We start from the raw sequence: 23,263 nt of genomic DNA, 5'->3' as shown, positions 1-23,263 counted from the left end.
CACAAGGGCAAATTTGGCTCAGTGTTAGAAACAGCCATGAGAATTTGGGCTTTCTAGAGAAGTAGTGGATTTCTTGACACCAGAAGTATTTTAAAAGCTACTCATGACTATATGAGAGAGATAAAAATGAATTCTTTGGTTTAGTCAAGTTTTGGACTGTATGGCTTCTAAGATTCATTTTCACTGAAAGAGACTTCAATTTCCTTTAAGCAGAAATATTTTTTATTGGGGGGTAGGGGAAAGGAAAGAAGGGAAAGCAGAAATATTTTTAATTTTAAAAATTAATTTATGCATATATGCAATGAAGTCCATGAAATCAAGTATTACTTAAGACATGGAAATAAAAATTTCTTGTTCTCTCTCCCTACCTGCCAGCTCCAGGCTCCACAATGACCTCTTATAGCTGTATATTTAAAATTTGCAACCTTATTTCTGCAATATGTTTTATATTTCTTAGTTTATCAGTTTTAGACATTTTCTTTTGACTAAAGTTGAGAAAGTCCATTTCCCCCACACAGCCTATTTCTTTACCTTTCAGTTCCCCAAGAGAGCCATGCCAAGATTTTGGCTAAATCATTAGTCAAGGTTTAGATTTTTTTAATTTTTGTTTTTGTTAGTAAATGTTTTTAGTGCATAATGATTACATTCCTTGTGGGAAGTTGGTACATGTACATAACACATCTTAAGTCTTTTTTATTCCCTCTTATGTTCCCCTCTCTGCATTTCTTAGTCCCCTTCTCATTTGCAAAAGATTATCTCCTTGTTTCCTATTAAGGTTTAGATTATTATGATAATACAAATATCACTTGATATCGAGACAGTAACATACTACGGTCCTCCATCTTTCCTTGGGCAACTGCAATTTTTTTCAAAAGTTAATCTTGTCCTGTTTCCCTTTTGCCTTTTCCCCAAATGGTCCAACAATCTCAGCACATTTATCCATTTTTTTCATAATCCTAAACATATCAGAGGCATTCTCCTTGAAAATTTATCTTACCTTCCTATTTTACATGGATTGGCTTCCTCTCTTCCTCTTGGAAAGCTTCATTTCTAGGTTTCTTTTAGCCATTTTCCTGTATTGCATCACCTGTGTTCTATGTCTCATGGCATACTACTTTTTTTTTTTTTTTCGGTGCCGGGGATCGAACTCGGGTCCTTGCACTTGTGCAGCAGGCAGCGAAACCACTGAGCTAAATCCCCGGCCCTACTACTTTTTTATTTATCCGTCAGTTTGATGAATCTTACCATCTAGAAGCTTCCTTTTAAAAAAGCCTCCCAAGAAATAATATTTCTGAATCTCTGTATATCTAAGAATATATTTACCTGCTCCATCTTTTTCTTTATTTTCCCTATGTTTAGACTCTTGTACCTTTTTAATTTTTAAATGTTTTAAAAATTATTAACACAAATTAATTGTACAAAATAAAGTGTTTCTTTGTGTATATTTTCATACAAGCATACTTTGATCATATCCACCTCTGTATTATCCTCTTTCCCCTCTATCCTGACCCTTTTTTACCATCACCTTAGACTGGTGGTTTGGGTGGTGTGACAGAGACAGCCAACTCTCTTTTCATTAGTGAGACAGCACCCTAATTTCAGGTGGGCATGTTTCTTCCCACTAGAGTCTATGTGTCCCATAATAATAATAAGACTAGGTCATTACCAGGGACTGTGAGGAGAATTAATGTATTCACCTTCTGCTTCTGTCCTTAAAAGGACGCTTTCTTCCTCCTCCCCGTGAGCTGGACCTTGCAGGACACCTTAGAACATATGGACTAGGATGGGCTCTTGGAAAGAGCAGAGCGGCTGGACAGACGGAGCTAGTTCCCCAATGTCTCTGTGGAGCTAGGCTGTCTTCTTGGGGCCACCTACATCTGCGCTGCTAGTGGACAGAGAAAAGAACTATTTTACAGGCACCACTGAAACCAGAGGGATGGGGTGGATATTTTTGAGTTGCACCAGCTTTATTGCCTCCTTAGCTGAGAAAAAAAAAAATCACAGTTGGAAATCATTTTCTTTCATAACTTTTAAAATGTAACTTTGAATCTTTAAGCTTCCAGGGTCATTCTTGTGATCAGACCTATGTATTGCCCTGGTTTCTTCATTTAGAATCTTTTACTTTTCCTGGGCTTTTTAAGATTCCATGACTCTGTGTGTAGTAAGGGTCTTTTTAATTTCATTCAGCTGAGTACTCAGTGGAACTTTTCAGCCTAAAAATTCATGTATTTAAATGCTTGATTTAGACCTGTCATCATTTCCTCTGTCCTATCTTCTTGCTCCACTGTCAAGAACCCTCAGTACCAGGACTGATGTTTCTCTACTTTTTCTATTATTTTCCATTTATTTTACTTCCTAATTTTGCATCATCTATCTTTTTATCCTTATGCTGGTACATTCTTTTCAGTTCACCTTGCGATTCTTTTGTTGGGATTTTATTTCAGGTATAATTTTTTTTAATTATCAAAGGGTTGTTCTGGTCTCAAGAAGGATGTATTCCTTTTTATTCTTGTTTCAGCTTTCAGTCTCCGGGGGTGTTAATTATAAACTACAATATTTTAATTTTCTTCTGATCCTCTATTGTCCCTGTACCTCTGAAGTAATTTTAAAATTCCATTTGCTGCAAATTATCTTACTCATTTTTGAACAACTTTTTGACTATCTAGTGTTCTTGATAATATATTCATACTGTTCTATCAGTGTAGATGTTATGGTTTAGATCTACAATGTCCCCCAAAATCTTGGGTTCAGAAGGGAGGGCTTTTGGAAAGTGATTGGATGATGGGCACATTATAGTCATCAATGGATTAATCAATTGATGAGTGCATAGCTAAATGTGCTGTTCTGAGGAGAAGCCTGATCAGAACTGATGGGTCACTGGGGGCATGATCTGGAAAAGTATATTCTTATCCCCAGTTCCTTCCTTCCTTCTAATTCTCTGTATCTCTTTCTCCCTCTGCTTCCTGGTCACCAGGATATGAGCTTTTCTCCACCAGGTCCTTTCCTCATGCCTTTTCTGCCTTGCTGCTGGCTGATGGTGAACTGAACCCACTGAAGCTGTGAGCCAAAATAAACCTCTGCTCCTTTGTGAATGCCAGTTTTTTCCCCAAAGATGGGAAAACTGACTAAAAAAGTGGACATGCTGACTCTCGGGCTTTCCTCTCAGACATCAAGTCAGCCTTCCCACTGGGAAGATCACATGCCAATATCCATAGGCCCTTCTTAATTCCTCCAGTTTCCCCATGGAAGGAAAGATTCTCCCTTGAAGCTAAGGCCCCAGCTACCAGGCTCTGAGTGCAGGTCTTGGAAAGGTGGATAAAAATCTGTTAGTTCAGTATACTGACCTTTCCTGTTCTCACTTTTCTGGATGCACATCTCATACTAATCCTGCACTGCTTCTGGTATCCCCAAAAGAGGAATTAAATAATTCTGTTTTCTGAGAGAACAAGCCTCAAATCTCCAGTGATGTGGGGCATAAAAAAGGGTGACTTTTTGGTTGTCTGGAGTAAAGAGAACTGGAGTCCCAACTGTTCTCTTTCTGGCTTTTAGCTAATGCCCATGCTCACCCCAGCATCCTGACTCAATTGGGTGTGAGATTCCTAGATGTTCCATAAATTGGGTCGGCTTCCCACTCCTATCCTTCCAACCCATAGGCTCTTCAGTTGTAGGGATCTTCACTCTGCTTTCATATTCTCCAAAACATCTTGGCAGAGCTTGTTGGTTCTGACCTCTTCCCCATGTCCTTTGTCCTTGGGACAAAAGCAGAAATGAGGTCGGTCTATTATTTTTAAGAAGCATTAAGACTATTTATAAAGACAAGATTTGAAACTGTAACTGCCTTCTATGACCTTGTTTTGGAAACTTTTCCAAATGACCTCATTTCCTAGTAGAAGCGATTTTCACAGTGCTCCTGAGTGTTTGTGGAATCAGAAGCCTCAAGAATCCTGTGCATATATGTGGCTTCCATAGAGAAGCAAAGAAAATTAGAAGCCTTTCAGAGCACCAAGTGGTTGAAAAATCTAAAGTCTGAAAAGTCATCTCAAGGTGACTATAAACAAACTGATAGAAGGGCCTCTCCAACTCCCCTGATCTGGGAATTTTATGTGTCTGCTTTCCTTATTATTTTGAGGAGTCATGGGAGAGTTTCAGTTTGCTAGTTTCATCTTTGAAAGTCTAATCAGACTTAAAGTGGGAACTTTTCAGGGAGGTGGTAAAGCAGCTCTAATGTTCAGAAGTTGTGGCAAAAAAGTCTGTAGGAACAACACACACAAGCTCACAGTTTTAATTACTCAAATTCCTAAAGGCTGTGAAGTTAAAAAATTTCTTCTTGGGGAAAACAGACTTGGTCTTCTCTCCTTGACTCCCTCCCTCCCTTGACTTCTGCACAAGAATGTCAAGGACACAGCCACCAATGAGGTTGACATCAAGACGCCTCCTCCATTGAAAAATGACAGGGAACAACTCACAGTGGGAAGCTTTTTGCCTAAGGGGCTGTGAATCTCGGTTCCTTTCTCACTAATAAGAGAATTTTACTTCCTTGGGCAAAATGGAACACAGCTGTCAGTTATCCATGACAGAGAAATCATAATATTACTTCAGTTTATCTTCAGCAGCCCTCCAACTCTCACTGAGTTATTCCGGGTGTGCACCAGGTTATTTTTGGCACTTTGAATGCATTAATCTGGATGAAGAAAAGAGGCAGAAGAACAGAGCCTTTAAGATCTCACATCTCGATTAAAATTATAGGTCTCACACTAACTAGCTAAAACAAATTGAACATGTTACTGAACCTGTAATATTCATATGTTATCTATGAAATAGATAGTCATGGTATCTTTTCAATAGAACAATTAATATTAAAGGAAAAATATTTAAATATATAGGGAGTGCTTAATAAAGGTACATATTTTTATTAGAAAGATAAAATGTGTGAGTTTGTGTGTGTGTGTGTGTACACATTTGGTTTGATGTGTTGTGTTGGACTAAGGTGTTAAATATGTAAACTATGCCCACAATCCTCTGCCCAGTAGGAGTCATGCTGCCTTCCAGAAAACAGCTCATCAGCATCTAAAAGTGACTGTGCCATCTTCAGAACATTTGACTGTTAGAAAATTATTTTGAATGTAAACCAAAATACAGCTTTCTATCATTTACATCTGTTGACTGAGTAGCCCTTGAGGACACATGCCACAAGACTAATCTGCTCTCTCCCTCGTAGTCATTTCAGTACATTTTCTGTTACTGTAATGAAATACCTGAGGCAGAGTGATGTTATGAAGAAAAGATATTGATTTAGCTTAGAATTTTGAAAGACGAAAGTCCAACCAGCTTAGTGCAACATCTGGTGAGGATCTCCTTGGCCATATCACCTCATGGTAGAGGGCAATGGTGGGGGCATGGGGGGAAGAAGTGATCACATAATCAAACAATAAGTCAGAGAGCAATTCTGAGGTCAGGCTCATGCATAAACATTCACCCTTCAGAGAGCATAGGGATCCCATGAGTGTTACCTTAATTTCTTCCTAAGACAACTTCCCCAAGGAGCTCAAGGAACTCCCACTAGACCCCCATCATCAATGCCCACATTGGAGACTAAGCTTCTAACTCACGAACCTTTGGGGACACACCGAAACCACATCCAAATCACAGCACCGGTTCTCCAGGAACGTGATGGCAGATGTCAGTGAGCTTTCTCTCAGTGGGGAGGCTGAGCCATGTCCTCTGTGGTATGTCTTGTGCTTTGGTCTCAGGCCCTTCTCATCCTGGGTGATCTTTTCACTACATTGAGTCACACCTCATGAGGAGTGGTACCCAGAGTTGAATGCACTATTGCAGGAGTGCTCTCACCAAGGCAAAGCATAGCCCAACTCTTAGGAACCCCAAGCTTCCCAAGCTCCACAAAGCCATGTAAAATGAATCTATGGAGTCCACCAAAAGACATATGCACACTTCAGGAAAAGAAAAACTTGTATAAATATTTTAACACTAAATTTATTGAGACAACGTGAGATTAACACAAGTTACCTTCAGCCTCTACAATTGCAGGAGATGTTCAAAATGGTGATCATGAGCTTGCAGACATTTAATAGCATGGCAAACTGCTGCTTGGGTAACCTTTGTTATTGAAATTGCTGCACATGCATTTTCAATTTCTTCTCTCAGGGCCTGCAGTGTAGTGGGTTTTCTGCAATATATGACATCCTCTAGGGTCTCTCATATGTAAGAGTAACACTATCTTTTAAAAAAAAAAATACTGTTTTTCTTTTCCTGAAGCGTGTTTTTTTTGTTTTTGTTTTTGCAGACACTGTGTATATCAGACAGTGAAAACCGAGGTTAAGATCTAGAATCTAGGGCTGGGGATTAGCTCAGTGGTTTTGCCACCTGCTGCGCAAGCACAAGGACCCAAGTTCGATCCCTGGTACCAAAAAAAAAGAAAAAAAACCAACAAGATCTAGAATCTAGTAAATTTGAGCCAAATGAAACATCTTTCCAATGCCAAGAACTGCTTCTTTTCATTGATGTTTTATTTACTTTTAGTTTTTACTTTAGTAGCGCTACATGCTATGATCTACCTATGAACAACAGCCTTAGTCCCCAGAATTCTGGGGGATTAAGGGGTAATAAATTAACCAATGGTTAATTTAAAAAGTGGCTCCTCTGTCTGTCTTAGTGTCTGTCTTCATGGGAAAAAGCCAAGGAAATTAGAATCATGAGGACCCTGGGATTCCTAGATTCTCTCTCCAACCTAACTTTGAGAATTAGTCCCCTGACTAAAATTGGATTCAGATTCAATTTCAGTCTCTCCCCTTCATCAAAAACAAACTGTACAGGTTATGTGAATTTTTGCCCCCCTTAACTTCAGTTCCTTGGATCTCTGGAATGCAGGCAACAATTGCTGCCTCCCACAACTCTGGCCGAGCCATGAGCCAAGATGGTGACATGACTGCCGCACAGGGTCTGTAATGGGAAATGCTGTGGAGGTGCTGCCCGCCCATCTGTTGTGACTCAGTATGGCCTCCACCTTAATTTCTGACGCAGAAAATGTTTCACTCTTCATTATCTACTAGAAAACTCACAAGACTGCTAAGAGAACTGATTCTGAATAAAATAATTGTGAAAAAGTCTCAGGAATCCTAGAATCTAATTCCACCTGCCTGACCTTGCGTAAATTCCTGTCCCATCAAGGGCCTCAGTTTCCTTACTTGTAAAACAAGAATCTGACTATGATTAGAAAATTCTTCCCAAATTCGAACCTTTGTAGTTCTGGTTTATCCTCCCCATTTCCAGCTTATATCATTGTTTGACACTACCTAGAACTACACTTCAGAAAGCTAAATTTTGTTTTAGTTTTAGATATGTGTTGGATCAGACAGAATGGAGTTTCTGGAAGCATTCACATCCATGGCCCAGACGAAAATTTAAATGATTGCTTCTTACTCTGTGACTTTGGAGCAGAACTTTGGAGCTCTACAGTAAGTTAATATTTGTGTCATTGTTATTTCCCACATAGAAAGAACTTGTTCTAAGAGGGATGAAGGGACAGATCTTTTATCACTCAGCTTGCCCCTGCCCTGAGTGTAATCAAGTGCTTCCCTTGAGGGTTGCTGAGAGAAAGTGATGCTCTGTACAGCTGTGTAGCAGGTATCAAGAGGCCAGTTGTCCTAACTAGCGCTCTTGCTTCGCAAGGTTACCTGAGTGATGGCCTCACTGTAATATCCATATATCCCAACAAAGTGACAAATGGTAAGAAGCAAGTACAAAAATAAGACTCCAAGTGAAATGAATTGACACTTCACAGAAAGAAGTAAAAATGGCCAATAAATACATGAAGAAATGCTCAATATCACTGGCCATTAGAGAATTGCAAATTAAAACAACACTGAGATTGCATCTTACCCCAAAAAGAATGGCCATCAAGAAATCAAATGACAAATGCCAGTGAGGGTGCAGGGGAAAAGGGACTCTTCTACATTGTTGGTGGGAAATGTAAACTACTATAATCACCATGGAAATCAGTATGTAGATTTCTCAAACAACTAAAACTAAAAATTTCATTTTCATCCAGCTATTCCTCTTCTAGGTATCTTCCTAAAAGAGTTAAAGACATCATATCACTGTGGTACATGCAAACCCATGTTTATAGTAGCACAATTCATAACAGCAAAATCTTGGAAGCAGCCTATATGTCCGTCTACAGATGAATGTATAAAGAAAATGTGGTATTTACACACAATTGAGTGTTCCTCTGACATAAAGAAGGATAAACTTGAGTCATTTGTAGGAAAATGGATGCACCTTGATGCAATAATGTTAAGTGAAATAAATCAGACATATAAGCTTTAATATTACATGATTTTTCTTATATGAGACATCTAAATTGTAATGAAAGAGCAAAATAAAAAATAGATAATAGGAAGTAGGGAGATAGATCTTTCTCAAAGGGGAAGGAGATCGAGAGGTGGAGGGAGGGGTAAGGATGGGGAAGGAAAGGGGGTGTAAAAAGAAATTAAGATGTTTTATGTACAGGTACCAACTCCACACAAGGAACATAAATATTATGTCCTACAAATATATACAAATAAAAAAATTAAATTAAATTTACAAATAAGAAAAATGTATTGAAAAACTTTTCTTAAATAAGTCTCCACTACTCCCATATATTTTCATTGTGTTCACATCTATTATAACAATATTCACTGTAATACACAGTTCTACAATTTGCAAAACGATTTTATTCTTATTAATTCACAAGACCTTTCAATGAAGATGGTTCCTGGCAGGAAAGAGTTGGGCTGTGATTGTTATCATTTTTCTAGGTAGAAAAAAATGACTCTATGTCAAGATGTAGTATTTTGCAAACTTTTACAGACAGAAGTGGCAAAATTAAGATTTAGGTTCAGTTCATCTCACTGAAAATCCTTCATTCAGCCCAACAGACCATATGATCTCTCACTGTTATCATCTTGACTCCTACAGAGGTGCTGCATACTGAGAAAGACTGGTGAAACAGACAATTGGAGACATTGTGACGAGAGCTAGAAACTCGAGTGACCTAGGAATATGTGATGTCAGAATGATAGGAAGATGGCCACTTACAAAGGACTAAGACAGAGTAATATCAGAATTCTTATCAGTATCCCTTGGGAATTAAAAGAAAGTGAAAACTTCAAACTTCAGAGGGAAAAGATTTGAACATAGAACTCTATACTCACCCAAGCTATCAGTCAAATGTAAAGGCAAAATTCAGATACTTTTGGATAAACAAAAAATTTGACCACTTTACTGCCTTCACACTCTGTAAAAATCATACTTGAGGTGTGACCTTCAATGAACATAGAATAGAAACTTGAGGGAAAGCATGTGATGGGATCTAAGATACAGAGCAGCAAAAGTAGCAAAGAATGATAGAGAAGAAATGAATACTAGATATCAGATAAGAGAAAATCTATTATGTGGGACATCTGGAAGATTCTTTTTGACCTCGAATATCTTAGTGGCATAGAAAATTTCCTGCTGTATGATTTAACTCACGCTTCCTGGTTCTACATTGAATAATATTTATATAACCATCACATTATGAATTCTGGTTGTTTTTTCCTTTAAAAATCTGTTATATAATCACCTACTATGCTTTTATGATTACAGAAGAGAATGTACATATAATAAATTTAGTTTAAAAATAGTTAAGAGGAAAGAAAAATTTGGAAATGAAAAAGTATAGTGGTGTCATTTCCTTTATAAGAGAGTCTATGGCTGTGTAAAGGTGATAAATCCTGCAATAGAGTTTAGTTATACTACTTAAATTCATGGACACAACCAATAGAAGATCCAACAATAATCAAGCTAAAAATTGGGAGGTGGAAGGGAAAGAAAAAAATGGATAGTAATGTGAGTAAATGCTCAATCCTCATACCTGGGAAATAATGGTTTCTGCCAAGAATTTATAAACAAGAAAGTGGGAGCTAAGTATGTTATATAAAATTATAACAATACTAGAAAAACTAAGAAGCAGGAATACTGACAGTGATGGTCTCCAGGGAGAGGGGTTGGTGATGAAGTGAAGGATGATTTTTCTTTTATTTTTGTTCTTCTGCACTGTTTGAATATTTTAAAATTCTATGCATGCATTAATTCTATTTTAAACAAAGGAAGATTCATTCTATTTAAGTATCTAATAACAGGTAGATGAAAATTTGGATGATGGTTTGACTAGATGCTGTCATATATTTAAACTCATACAGAGAACAAAAAAGGAAAGACTTAAAAATCAGGTTAATCCTTTTATTTCAAAAATAAAGCATCATGAACCAAGAGGAAGAAACTAATTCTTTCAATGATACTATCTTGTGCTGACCGTAAAACTCAGATTAACCTTCTGCTCAATGATACTCTGTTCAAGACTGAATTAAAGAATTTTTCCCATTTTGATATCTATTTTATTCCAATAATGTTATAAACAACTACAAATACATAAATGGATTAGGAAAAATCTAAAAGTTCTATCTATCTCATTAGGTAACGCCTTTCTAATAAAATTTACCAGTTAAAGAATTTTTTAAAGTGACCGACATTATGCCAACTTGAAGCACCTGTCAACCTCAAAATTTTGTAGTTTGGGAGCAATTTTATCATGCTCTCAACCTCCTGATCTAAAAGGGAGTCTGAGCTTAATCATCTCTGCCCCTTTCTTCTTGGTTTCTTGGATATGTAACAGGAGAATATCTATGCCTTTTAATAGCAGTGTAGTTCCATGAGTTTGTAAACCACAAAATTTAGACCAATGTAATGGATGCCACTTTCATACTTTGCTCATTGCCATGGTATACAGAAGAGTCTATATAGACACTGGGTGGATTTACACAAACATAAATATGTTTAATCTCTCTTGACATGTGTCATAGTCATGTGGGCTGAAACTCTAGGCCTCTATGATCTACTAGGCCTTTGAATCATACTGCTTTATGTGACAAGACATGGTTCTATCAGAGAGCATTCTCCCATTTGCTCCTTGACCAAATTGAGGTGCTGGACAGACATATATGCCTGCTCCTGTTTAGCTTTCCCGCTGTCTCCCTTCCTTCCTTCCCTTCCCTTCCCTTCCTTCCCTTCCTTCCTCCGTCCCTCCCTCCCTCCTTCCTTCCTTCCCTCTTTCATTCCTCCTCCCTCCATTCCTCTCTCCCTTCATTTGCTTACTTCCTCCCTTTCTCCTTTTCTTGCTCCTTTACTTCCTCTCTTCCTTCTTTTCCTTCCCCTTCTGCCCTTTCCTCCTCTTCCTATCCTCTCATTCTTCTCCTCCTCTTCCTCTCCCCCTTCTCCTCCTCTTCCTCTCTCCTTCTTCTCCTTCTCCTCCTCCATTAACCTCAGTAGAGAACTTAGCTTTTTAAACCTTTCTGTTCTGAGATCAGTATCTTCCAAGCTTCAGTTTTCTCTATCCTGTGTCCTATCCATCTTTGCCCCTGCATGTGCTGGGTTACCAGGTGTCTAATCATTCTCAAAAGTGCCATGTGTTTCACCCTTCATGAGTTTGATGACATGGTTCATTCTGCCTACACCACCTGCCCACTCAACACACTCACTGACACAAACTCAGATCCAATCCCAACTTCAAACCTCAGCTTGTGGATCAACCTTCTCCATTAAACCTCCCTGAGTGCCCCAAACTTAAGTAATCATTCCCTTCCCCTGCTCTGTTGCTATAGCTTTATTGCCTTGTCCTGCCTAAAGGCACAAGTCTCTGTATTAGTTATTTATGCATGTACTTAACATCTCATCATTCTCTGGATCCATACCTAAGTCTCTCTCTCTCTCTCTCTCATTTTCTATTGCACAAGCCTGGTACATCATAAGCGCTAAATAAATGTCTACTGAGTTCTATTGATTTACACAGCTAGCATGGCAAAGTCTGGGACTGAAGCTCAGGTTTTGAATGTTGCTCCAGTGTACTCTCTGTTACACTATATGGTCTTGTACAATGCACAAGACCTGTCCCAGCTTGATGCCAATTCAAGCTGACAAGGAAAAACATAAGGTATGAAACTGTCCTTGGATAAAGCAAAACAACAGAATTTGCCGCTTTGATGTTTCATAAGTAGTGAAAACATGTCAGATCCCATTAGGCAACTTCAACATCCTTTAAAGGAAGGACAGAAGATGCTGGTCAAGTGTTATGGGTGCTACATACTTTTTAAGCTGTTCTTAAGAAAATCCGCTGGTATCCAGAAGTGGTTTGCCTTAGAGAAAAACCTTCACAAAGCATTAGTCTCTATATATCCTTTCTGAGGCCACCACAGATTATATGGTGATTTAAGAGGATAAAAACTAAGAGGTTAAACTATTTAATAAACCCAGCTTCCAACAACCAGATTAAAAAAGAAGTGCAAGCATTTCACTTATTATAATAATTACTATTTAACCAAGAAACCTCTGTACCATTTTTATCCTTTTAAAAAAATTGAAACTATTATCCTAGTCTAAATTATTGTTGGACTTGTTTTTCTGTTTCATCCAGAGCAAATAATAAACAAAAGTCCATCGACCTAAATATATAAACCACTGAAGATATTTTAGCTGAATTTATACTCTTCCTTGTATATCTTTTGTCAAGAAAAACATCTACAGAAACTACAATAATTTGAAATGCTCCCAATCAAATTTGTTTCTCGAAATCCTGACTCTCCCACATCCCCAAACACATATTTAGTGCAGTCCCCTGTCTTCCTTATTATGTGCAGCCCACTTACATGAGCTCTCTATCACTCAATATAATTCAAGTGTCCTGTTCTGTTTGGAAAATTGAGGCTTCAGGGAACACACTGTCTGAACTACACATTGATTTGCACAGTGTAACAAAAAAATCTTTTACTTAAGACATCTTAAGAAAAATAACTCCAAGTACTTCATATAAGAGCAATCCCGAGTCTTTGTATAACAGACAACATTGAGAATTTTGCATACGTATAGTCACATTGGTCTTGCAAAGCTTCAGAGCACTGTACACATGAAGGATAAATCCACAGGAGTAGCCTTTAAATTGATGTTACATGTAGAATGCTTACGATACATTTCTCATTCACCCTTCTTTGTTAATTCTGTTGTGGCAAAGGAGAACAGCTCAGTGTTACAACCAAGTGTTACAGCTCTGTGATACAGCTCAAGTGCTACAGCTCAAGTGCAACCGCTCCAGCAATTTGAAGACTTGAGAATCTGAAAGTCACTCAGAGAGATGGAGAAAAACCTTTTATTATGCTGGCGTGCTCAGAGGAGTTTGTAGTCCAAAGTCTGAGTGGTTAAATGGAAATGAAATCATCCTTATATAGGGATCTACTGGGTAGGCAAGCATGCTGACTGATGCAGGGGGTGGAGTTACAGAACATTCCTGAAACATACTGGGCAGGCATGCTCACAGATGCAGAGCAGCAGAGTTAATAGAACATTCCTGAAAGGGGTGGAGTTAACATTTTTTTAGAGGTCTAGGGGTTCAAATAGTTACAAGACATTTTGATACACTGGGCAGGAGCACATGCTGCACAAATTGTTACATTTTTGGAGCAAAACATTTTAAGGAAAAAAAATATGGTAGGGGGAGGCAAAGGCTTGCCTGATGTGTTATTACTCCATCAATTCAACCAAGTTACTTTTCTCCTCTTTTATATGGAATGTCACCCTCTTTGAAACAAGTATCTCTTCCACAGTGTTACTGCGGTAGGCAATACATGAATGTTCACTGGAAAATATAAATCTTCTCTAAGCAAAGACACAAAGCAAAATCTTTCCTGGACATTACAATGTTAAATAGTCACCCAAAAAGTGATTAGTCAAAAAGATACATCTGAGTCCTAATCTGTGAATCTAAACTTACTTGGAAGCAGGATCTTTGCACAGGTCATTGAGTTAAGGATCTAGGGAAGAGATTATCCTGGATTTAGACTGAGCTATAAATCTAGTGATTAGTGGGCTCAAAGAGAGGAGAGGAAGGTTTGAGACACAGACACAGAGAAGGCAATGTGAAGATGGATGCAAAAGTTGGAGTGTTGCAACTACAAGTCAAACGTTGAGGATTAAAGGAAAACCACAGAAGCTAGGAAAGAGAGGAGGACCTGCTTCTTCCCTCGGTCTCTAATATGTACTGATTCTGTCACCACCTTGATTTCAGATTTCTGGATTCCAAAACTGCTAAACGTTTGTGGTACTGTGTGATGGTGATCCCAGGGAATCAATACAGGCATAGAAATAGGTACCTGAACAGAAATTTTGGCTCCACAGGGAATATATATGTGTACACATGTATCTGTGTAAGTTGGAATCATTGTTCTGACCTCAAATCCTCCTACTCCATTATGAGAATGGTAGTTGTGAGGAGTATCCAATAAATATTTATTCCATTGATGAATAAATTCCTTCATCAGAAAAATAGCAGTGTGGGTGCTACATGGATGAGTCAGTTACAGCTATGGGTAGACATGGATCAGCTATAAATCTTCCTGGGATCAGAAGAAAAGTGATTGTCCAGTTATGTTTCCACAATCTCTACTGGGGATATGAGTAATGAAAGCCAACATATTCCCCTCCTTAAAAGACTTTTCTTATCCCCTTCCCTTCATCCAGTCAAAAGAGAGTCTATCTCTGACCTCCCACAGTCCCTCCTGGCCACTTTGTCTCAGAGTCAGTTGTGTATGAAAAGTCTCTTTCGATATTAAACCAAACAAATTGATGGCAATTCCATCCCATGAAAAGTGGCTGGATTTTAAACTAGGAAATATAAAATTTCTTTCCATTTTGACCCAAGGCAAACTACTTTCCCTCAGGGCTTCAGGCACTTCTGTGAAATAGCAATAAAAATCCCTGTCAGACACCCCTCACAATCTTTATGGGAGCTGTAAGTAAAGTAACTGAAGTGAAGGTATTGCCAAAGAGAGCATGCAGCCGAAAGAGCAAAACCCACAAATGGCAGCTCACAGTCAAAACAAACATAAAAGCTCATTTGCCTTTTCAGCCCTCAAAACACAACTTACTCCAGAGAGTATCTCCTTAGATGTCTCTGGCACACACAAGATGTGGCCAGATGCAACAATGCCCTCACTCCATTATAACCAGGAAGCTTCAGAGCAGAGTTTTCTTAAGGCCCTTGAAAACACACAAAACAACCAGACTTTTCTTAACTCCATAACGGGCACCCTAGTAAATAACATAGCTCAGAACTTCTGTTTGCAAGGGAAAGCGAGGAGCCCCTTCCCTGTACAAATGGAGTCCCCCAGGTCATGGTCAGCCTGTCCACATGGCCAAGAGACCATTCCTTCGTCTTTCAGTTTCAGACTCTAAAGATTGTTAGAATCTCACATTTTGACATTTTTCGCATTTTGTATAATCATAACTAGGTACTTTATTTCTTATTTTGGGGTAACTATTAACTGGATTCTGAATTAATATAGAATTTAGGGGCTTTTTCTTTCCCCCATCAAAGTTCCAATTTGTACTCTATTTCAAGGCCCTGCTGAAGTCTTCTTGCAGCATAATGATTCAGTTAATTTATGGAACATCTAGAGAGTGCTTCTCTGGTGGTCAGGCTAGCTTGGGAAATTTCACTAAATCTCTGATAAGATGACCTTAAGAAGTTTTTGCAGGAGTTCCTAATCAGAAGTATATAGATTCCTAAAGCTTATGTATGGGTTTTAGGACTGCTATAAAGCCCCCAAATTGCTGGGATATTTGCATGTATATGTGCACTGTGGAGGAGGAAATAACCTCCAGTAGATCTAGAGCAAGTTAAAAGTTATTAGCCCCTTCAGCTTTCTTACATAAAATATTTTTACTAGTATGCTATTATAATCACTACTAAATTATTTACCCTTCTCCAGGCCTCCTGTAGGTGCCTACATTATCTCATAACAACCTTCCAGTTTAGATCTGTTTTTTATCACCATTAATGAAGCTATTGAGATGATATAACTTGGCTTAGTTTGGTTCAATTGAATCTGGCTGAGGTCACTGCTTTTGTAAGATAGGCGACAACATAGCAGCGATTCTCATATAATTTTTGCCTCTTAATTTTTTCCAGTGTTATTTATCACAGTGAACCACCTCTCCTGGAGTCGCTGGTTTCTGGATGGAATTAAAGGATATCCCCACCAAAAGCTTGGCCAGTGCTCTGACTTGATGGGTGGCCCGTTGCCTTGAGTCTTAGTCTGGGAGGGAGAGAAGGGAAGATTGCTGATCTGATGAGCATGATGGACCAGAAAAACCTCTGTCTGCAGCTCTGTGAAGAAATGCCAGAGCCGACTGTTGGCCCCTCTATCAAATGAGGACTGAAACCAAGGAAGCAGAAGGGCTGCACCTAAAACCCTAATTAGTCTGGAGCATAAAATAGAGGAACTTGTAGAGATTCTGCCTGTGACATAACTAGAAAAATCTTCTCGCTTCTCTGTTCTTCAGATTTCTTATCTGAAAAGTGAGGAGATTAAATCACGTGATTTCAAAGTAACCCTCCACCGCTCTGTAGCAGGGTCAATTAGTCAAGCTTCCATTTTCGATACACAGTGGTACCTTAGCTCATGAACTTAATTCGCTCCGCAATTGTGAGGAAAATGGCCATGTTTGTGTTCATGCTGGGAAGATGGTCTTAATTGTTTTCATCACCTAATGCAGAGTTCACAGCCAGAAGCAAAATTTTGCCAAATGCTTCTGTTCACAAACCAAATTGTTCTCAAACAGAAGCATTCTTGAACTAGGTCATTGCTGTATTTTGAACATATATTACCAAAGTGCAAAGTATTAGAATAAAAAATCAAATCTCACTTAGACTTCAAGGTCACAAACAGAATCTGGGAGGATATTTTATTTATAAATCATCTGTTTTATAAAAATGTACATAGAAACTTAATAGAAGCCATTATTGATTAAATCAGCAGAAAAAGAGCAGGGAGTATCCAAGGTAGGCAATTTATAATGATGGATTATCAAGGAGCTTGTCTCCTGTCAATTCAAAAAGCTTTTCTGGCTGCTCACTTTTCATTTCCAAAGCTTCAAACTCAAATAGCTCTTTGCAGAAACAATTGCACTAGACAAGTTAATATAATGGTTTTATGATGCCTAGTGCTCACCACCACCCCTTTCCTGGTCTCCAACTTTATCTAATGCTGCTGTGAAGAAAGGTAATAGTCACTTAAGAGGCATTTGCAATGGACCACCCACTGCAGAAGGCATTTAACACACATGCCATCCCCTGTGATACACTAAACAACCTTGTGAAACAGTTGTTTAGATTCCCATTTTATTCATGAGAAAACTGACTGTCAGAAAAATTAAGTCGATCACAAATTTACAAAGGACTGAAACTGGAGTTAGAAAGTGTGATTGTGGCCAGTTCACCAGAAACTAAATGCAGGAGAACTCAGACTTCCTTCTTCAGCCCAAGGTGATCTATTGATTTTCTCACCGATCCTTCACTACCCTCAGTGTTATGATTTGAATTTTGTCCCTTCAAAACTCATGTTGAGATTCTAACTCTCCATACATCACCATGTGACCTCATTTGGAGTTAGGGTCTTTACAGAAATAATCAAATTAAAAATGAGACCATTAGTGTGGACCCTAATCCAATGTGACTGGTGTCAACATAGAAAGGGGGAAATTTGGACACAGAAACACGTTATCCAAGAACACCAAGTAAAGATGAAGGTGGATTCAGGTGAAGCCCTTGAACACTAAAAGTGACCAGCAAACCACCAGAAGTTAGGAGAGAGCCAAAGACAGATCCTCATTTACATTCTCAGGAAAAACTAACCTTGTAAACACCTTAATTTCAGAATTCCAGCCTCCACAGCTGTGGGACTGGGACTATGAATTTCTGTTGCTTAAGCCACCCAGTTTGTAGTGCTGTTACAGCAGCTCCTGCAAAATGTGACACCTGGTTAGGTGGCTATCAAAGGCACCAATAGCAGTTTCATGAGTTCAAAGTCATGGCCAGGAAAGTCTCTCATACTCAAGGCAAAGCTCTTTCCAGCCATTTGTTCTTTAGCCACTCATCTCAACCCCAAAAGGGAGTAAGGAAAGGCAAATATTCTCTCCTCAACTTCAAAGATAAGTAATAAGAGGCTCCGAAATTTGAGAGACTTAAGAGAGTTGCAATCAAACTCAGAAGCAATTAAAACTTGGACCCAAGGATATCTGCCTCTGGGTCGAGTCTGAATCCCCTGCATAATGCTAATTCCCACAAGAACAGGGGCATGTTCCGAAAATATCAACATCACCGTCCATCTTGCCACCCAGTAACTTCCATCATTATTAGTTGAACGTTTTTCAGAGCCTTGAAACTTCCCTGTAGTGGAACCTAAAGAAAGTAAAACAACTGCCTTCCTTTTCAGAGGACAGCGGACTCTCCTCACAGAAGAGCCTTTTAGGGATGGAGGTGTTATGTTTTAGTCTGGCCATGGAAGACATGGAAAGGAGAGAACCCAAAGCAGTGACTTACAATGCAGTATGTATTGATGACCACCTACCATACTGCTCATACTGTGCTGGGTCTTGGAAAATGAAAGATGAAAATGAAGATGGCCAAGACACAGTTCTCATCCTCAATGGCTCCTGATAAAGGAGAGACAGGCACAGAAAGAGAATTTCCCACAGCCACCCTCAGCCCAGCTGATGGTTCAGAGAAGACTTCTAGGAAGAACTGATGTGAACAGTGTACCCTTTAACTCTATCAAGTCCATAAAAAAATCACATAGGTCCCTTGAAGAACAAGAACTTCCAGCACACCTTAGAAGGTTCACCACCCACCATGTAGACTGAAAGGAAGTAAAAAATGTATTTTCCAAATTTTATACCTTCTTGCCTGCTCTCCAAAATAGTTCTCACTCCGACCCCAGGGACGGTGGGAAGCTTTCCATATCCTATCACACTTTTCAATATGTTCCATACTTTGGATAGTGTTATGGTTTAGCTCCGGGGTGTCCCCTGAAAGCCTCCTATGTTTGACAGGTGGTGAGTCTTGGTGGATCTGTAGCTGACTTGCTATGAGGAGGTGGAGCCTGTTGGAGGTGGGTAACCAGGGGTGTAATTTGCAAGAACATATCTCCCACCCAGCCTCCTCCTTTCACTCTGCTTCCTGGTTCCCAAGACTTGATCCTATGCTCCTTTGCTATTGTGTTTCTGCCTTGGAGTCAACCAATAATGGACTGGAACCTCTAAAAATTATGAGCTCAAATAAACCTCTTCCTTTAAGTTGTGGTTTTTGGAGTATTTTCTCCTAACAACAAAACAATTACTAAAACAAATAGTCTATATATTTTTTGAGCACTTTTTATGTTCTAGGTATTTTGCTTAGTACATTCCATATTTGACCCCATCTAATTTCCATTTTATAGATAAGTAAACTTAGAGAGGTTAGGTAAGCCATAGTCACAAAAGTGGCAAAGAGTGAGACTTCTCTACATAATATCTACTCTACCTTCCTCTTTTCTAAAAGACACCAATTTTCTTTAGGGCAGTAAAACTCCCAGCTAAAAACCAAATTTCCCAAACCCTTAATAAACAAGGCAGCCACATGACATAGTCTTTTGAAGGAGTCTGAGCCTATAAAGCTCTTTAAAAAGGTCAAAATCAGTTAGCATGTGCAACTACGCCCATCATTTTTCTCCATGTTTTCTCATTATTACAAGAATGTGAGAGCTGGTACTCCTGCAGCCATTCTGAAGCTAAGATGGGTCATGCGCACACAAAGGACTGCTGAACAGAATATAAAGACCTAACGTCACCGCTGACGTTTATGTGCAGTGTGCCAGCAATAGACGGCCTACCTCTGTGTTTGTCATTGTTTGATAGAAAAGTAGACTTATGAATGTTATATGTGCAGCTACTTTTGTTTGTTTTTCTCTTATTTTTAACAGAAATCATTTCCAGATAAAATATACTGAAATGGCTCAGTGGTGAAATATTCCTGGGAAGCGTCTAGCTTCAAAATTCATAGCTAGGAAGATCTCTCCTTGTAGAGCTGGAAGTGAAACCAGGCCATTCATATGTTCATAGTGTAAGATTAAACAGGGAATGAACTGGAAACAGGAAGAGGTGTCACGTATGGGCCTGAGGAAAACAAGCTGTGCTTGGAGAACCCCAGCCAGGACCCTATTCTGGCTTGGTCACTAAATCATAATAATCTGGAGCAAGTCATATTCTCTCTTTGGGCCTCAGTTTTTTCATATTTATAATGAGAAGTTTGGGCTGGAAATCCCTGTGATCTCAACACAGAGAGGCAACTGATCTCTAAACCAGATTAAGCAAGGAGCCTCTTGCACCCACGGTGTTCAGAAATAAGGCTCCTAGAGGGTCCATGTTCAATCAGAGACCAATACTCCTCCAACTGTCTGCTCCTTCAACCCTTCCCATCACAACCAGGAGATGCACACAAACTCCTCCCATGGGTGTGAAGTCCTCCCCATGAGTGTGAAGTCTTCTCCATGTGTACAAAGTCCTCCTCAAGAGCATAAGGGCCTCCTCGTTCCCATTTGGTCACCATTTGTTTCCCATGTGCTAACACAAAAGTCCAGCCAAAGCTAGTAAATTAGATGGTTCCATTCACATAAGGCTATAAAATAACATTCTCTATCTGAAGAGTCGAAAGAACTTCACAAAACCACATTTTCTTTCTGAAGTATTCTGAGAAATTTACAGCTATTCCCTTTTCAAAAGTAGAAATTCATTGCCAGCGGGCATATTAAGATTTTTGAGCTCTGAGTTCCCTTTATGGAATGAGGCTTATATGAGGCTGTTTACAACAACACAAAAGTACAAGACAATTGTATGAAGATTGCAGGAAAAACAAAAACAAAACAACCAAAAAAGCACAAAGCTAGACACCCGTAGGTCAGCACAGTTGATGTACACCACATGATCTTAAACTGTTGCCAGAAAAAGCCACAAAAGCTGCAACTTTCTTGCCACTTAGGCAAATATGGTCATAATTTCAGGGGTACTAACTTCCTGAAGGCCACAGTTACCCAGCAAATCTGTAGCCAAGTCAGCCATAAAATGTAGGGCATTACCCTTTTCCCAGCACTAAATTCTACCCACAGAGAGCACCCTGACAACCCCTTATAGGCAAGACCCCCAGGAAGCTGAAAGACAAGATTCTCCCCAGTGTCTGGGAAAGCAGAGCTATTCACCTAGCGAACACTGAGCAGGTCAAGACATCAGAGACTCAAGTTGTTTGCAGAGCTTGGTGCCTCAACTAATGTGGGCAACCATACAAAGACAAAGCTATGTGAAGAACGGAGGCAGAGGGCTGGTGTGTATCTCAGTGGTGCAGTATTTTCCCAGCATGTGTGAGGCCCTGGGCTCAATCCTTATCACTGCAAATTTTTTTTAAAAAAGGAGATAGAGGGATGGGTATTCAGAAATACTGCAATAAAGAATATCACAGAGAGGACCGTTGGTTCTGTGTAAGCACTGTCTTGAGGAAAGCCATTTGAGTCTAGACTAGGATTTCTGGGTGGACAGTGGGATTCTTCTTACTATGAATCCATTCTCAACAAGCAAGCTTCAGATTAAGACTTAGCTTTCAGGGGGGTCATCCTCAGGATAAGGCAGTTCTGTCACATAGAATTTTGCGGTCCAGTCCCAGAGGCTGTGGTTCTGCCCTGAGAATCCACAGTTGGATGCATCAACCTTATGAGCTTGGTTCCTATGAGCTGCCCTGGGAGAACAGATGCCCTAAGTGCTAATAAACTCATGTCTGAGATGGTGTAACTCAGGGCCAGACAGCTGACCACACCCAATTCTCCGAGAGAAAGACCACATCATTTCATTATTCCTGGATAATAACCAGTCTGTAGTTCTTCTGGAGTCCCCACCCCACTTGGCTTGTGTTTGAACTTGCACAAGGATAAGCATGAAGAAAGCTCAAGCTCCTTGTCACTCTGGCTTTCTTGCCTGCCCTCCTTGTTTGGGTAACCCCCACAGACTAACTTGGGTCTGGCTACCAGTGGTACATGCTGCTTCTAAAATCTTGTGCCTACCTCAGTTCTTGCATATTGATGTAAAAAATCATTACATTTCAAACAACCAAATTGCTAGCACTTTACATTTATTACGCACATTACCCACAGGCAAATTTGAAAATTATAGCTCTTCTTGGGTGTTTTATACTAGATTTCAAACAGCCCAGCCCAGCGTGAAACTGGAGGCAGAAGGTAGAGAGGGATTGACTTTACCTTCTGATTAGTTGCGATGAAAAATGTTTTGAGAAACACAAACAGAATGACAATAACATGGTTCATTGGCCTGATCACCTGTTATCCATAAACAGATAATTGTGCCGCTGAGAGCTTTTGTGGCTTAAGTCAGCTTGTGTAGACCAAAAGGGACGAGCAGAGCTGTTTTCAGTTTGAGCTTTAAACACATCCCTAAGCTAATGTAAATGCCAACAAAATACTAAAAAATAAATAGGTAAAATAAATGAAGAATCCACAGCATAGCCAGTAGCAGGTCAGTATCAAGAAGAGGACAGAACTGCACAGAAGTAATGATCTTCAGAACTTAGTTGTGCAGCAACTTCCCTTAGAGGGCCACTGCTGACTCCCCACCCATCCCTAATTAGGAAGCAGGTTCTAAATTCCCCAAATACCTTATTTGAGCTGTTCTCCTCATCTACCCCATCTTCTTATTTTGCAAACATTCACCTGGGTGTCCCACCTTTCCTTGTAGCTGGTCAGTTTGAGGGAGAAGCTGGGTCTCTTTCATCCATTTCCCTTGGAGTATTGGCTTTATCCACTTATCTTATGGGTGCTCAGGAAAAAATGGAGAAAGAAGATCCAGGAGAAGTTGTGGAGTAAGAAGACTCCCTCATGCATTTATAGCACTTTACAGTTTCTTGAGTTAGTTCACAGATGTGATCCCATCTGAGCTGCCCAAAGCCCTGGGAGGCTCACCAGAACAGTTACCCTCCACTTAGGACAAAGATGTTTTTACTTTTTACAGGTATTATTTTCATAGATCTTCTCTAAATTGGAATTATATTGGTCCTTACCCAATAAAGCTACTACAAAGACTAAATAATACTAAAATGATTAATATATGTAGAAGCCCTCACAATGGAGCCCAGCACATGGAAACGCCAACATATGTTTGTTGTTGTTACTGTCTGATTTAATCCGGATTCAAAAGAATAGGATGAAAATGTTCTGCTGTCTGACCCAGGGTCCCCATGGCACCTTTGGGACACTGGCTTCCCATAAACTAGGGTCTGTGCAAACTGCTTCCTGCTGTGGCTCTC

General features: G+C 39.4%; 1 long non-coding RNA gene across 1 annotated transcript in view; it reads left to right on the top strand.

Moving 5' to 3' along the window:
- The window catches only part of LOC110349400 (uncharacterized), a 42,535-nt gene extending 23,320 nt beyond the window's left edge, over window positions 1-19,215 (top strand). Inside the window, exons 4-5 of the long non-coding RNA XR_002395338.2 lie at window positions 7,348-7,472; window positions 18,360-19,215. This is a non-coding gene — a long non-coding RNA (uncharacterized LOC110349400). The remainder of the gene's footprint in view (window positions 1-7,347; window positions 7,473-18,359) is intronic.
- The last annotated feature ends 4,048 nt before the right edge of the window (window positions 19,216-23,263 follow it).

This window comes from Heterocephalus glaber, unplaced genomic scaffold (genome assembly GCF_053883595.1).
Source record: "Heterocephalus glaber isolate CG9 unplaced genomic scaffold, H.glaber_assembly_v1.0 deba00001504, whole genome shotgun sequence".
Classification (NCBI taxonomy): Eukaryota; Metazoa; Chordata; class Mammalia; order Rodentia; family Bathyergidae; genus Heterocephalus; species Heterocephalus glaber.
Note: the sequence above shows the minus strand (reverse complement) of the source record. Positions and strands in the feature narration are given on the sequence as shown.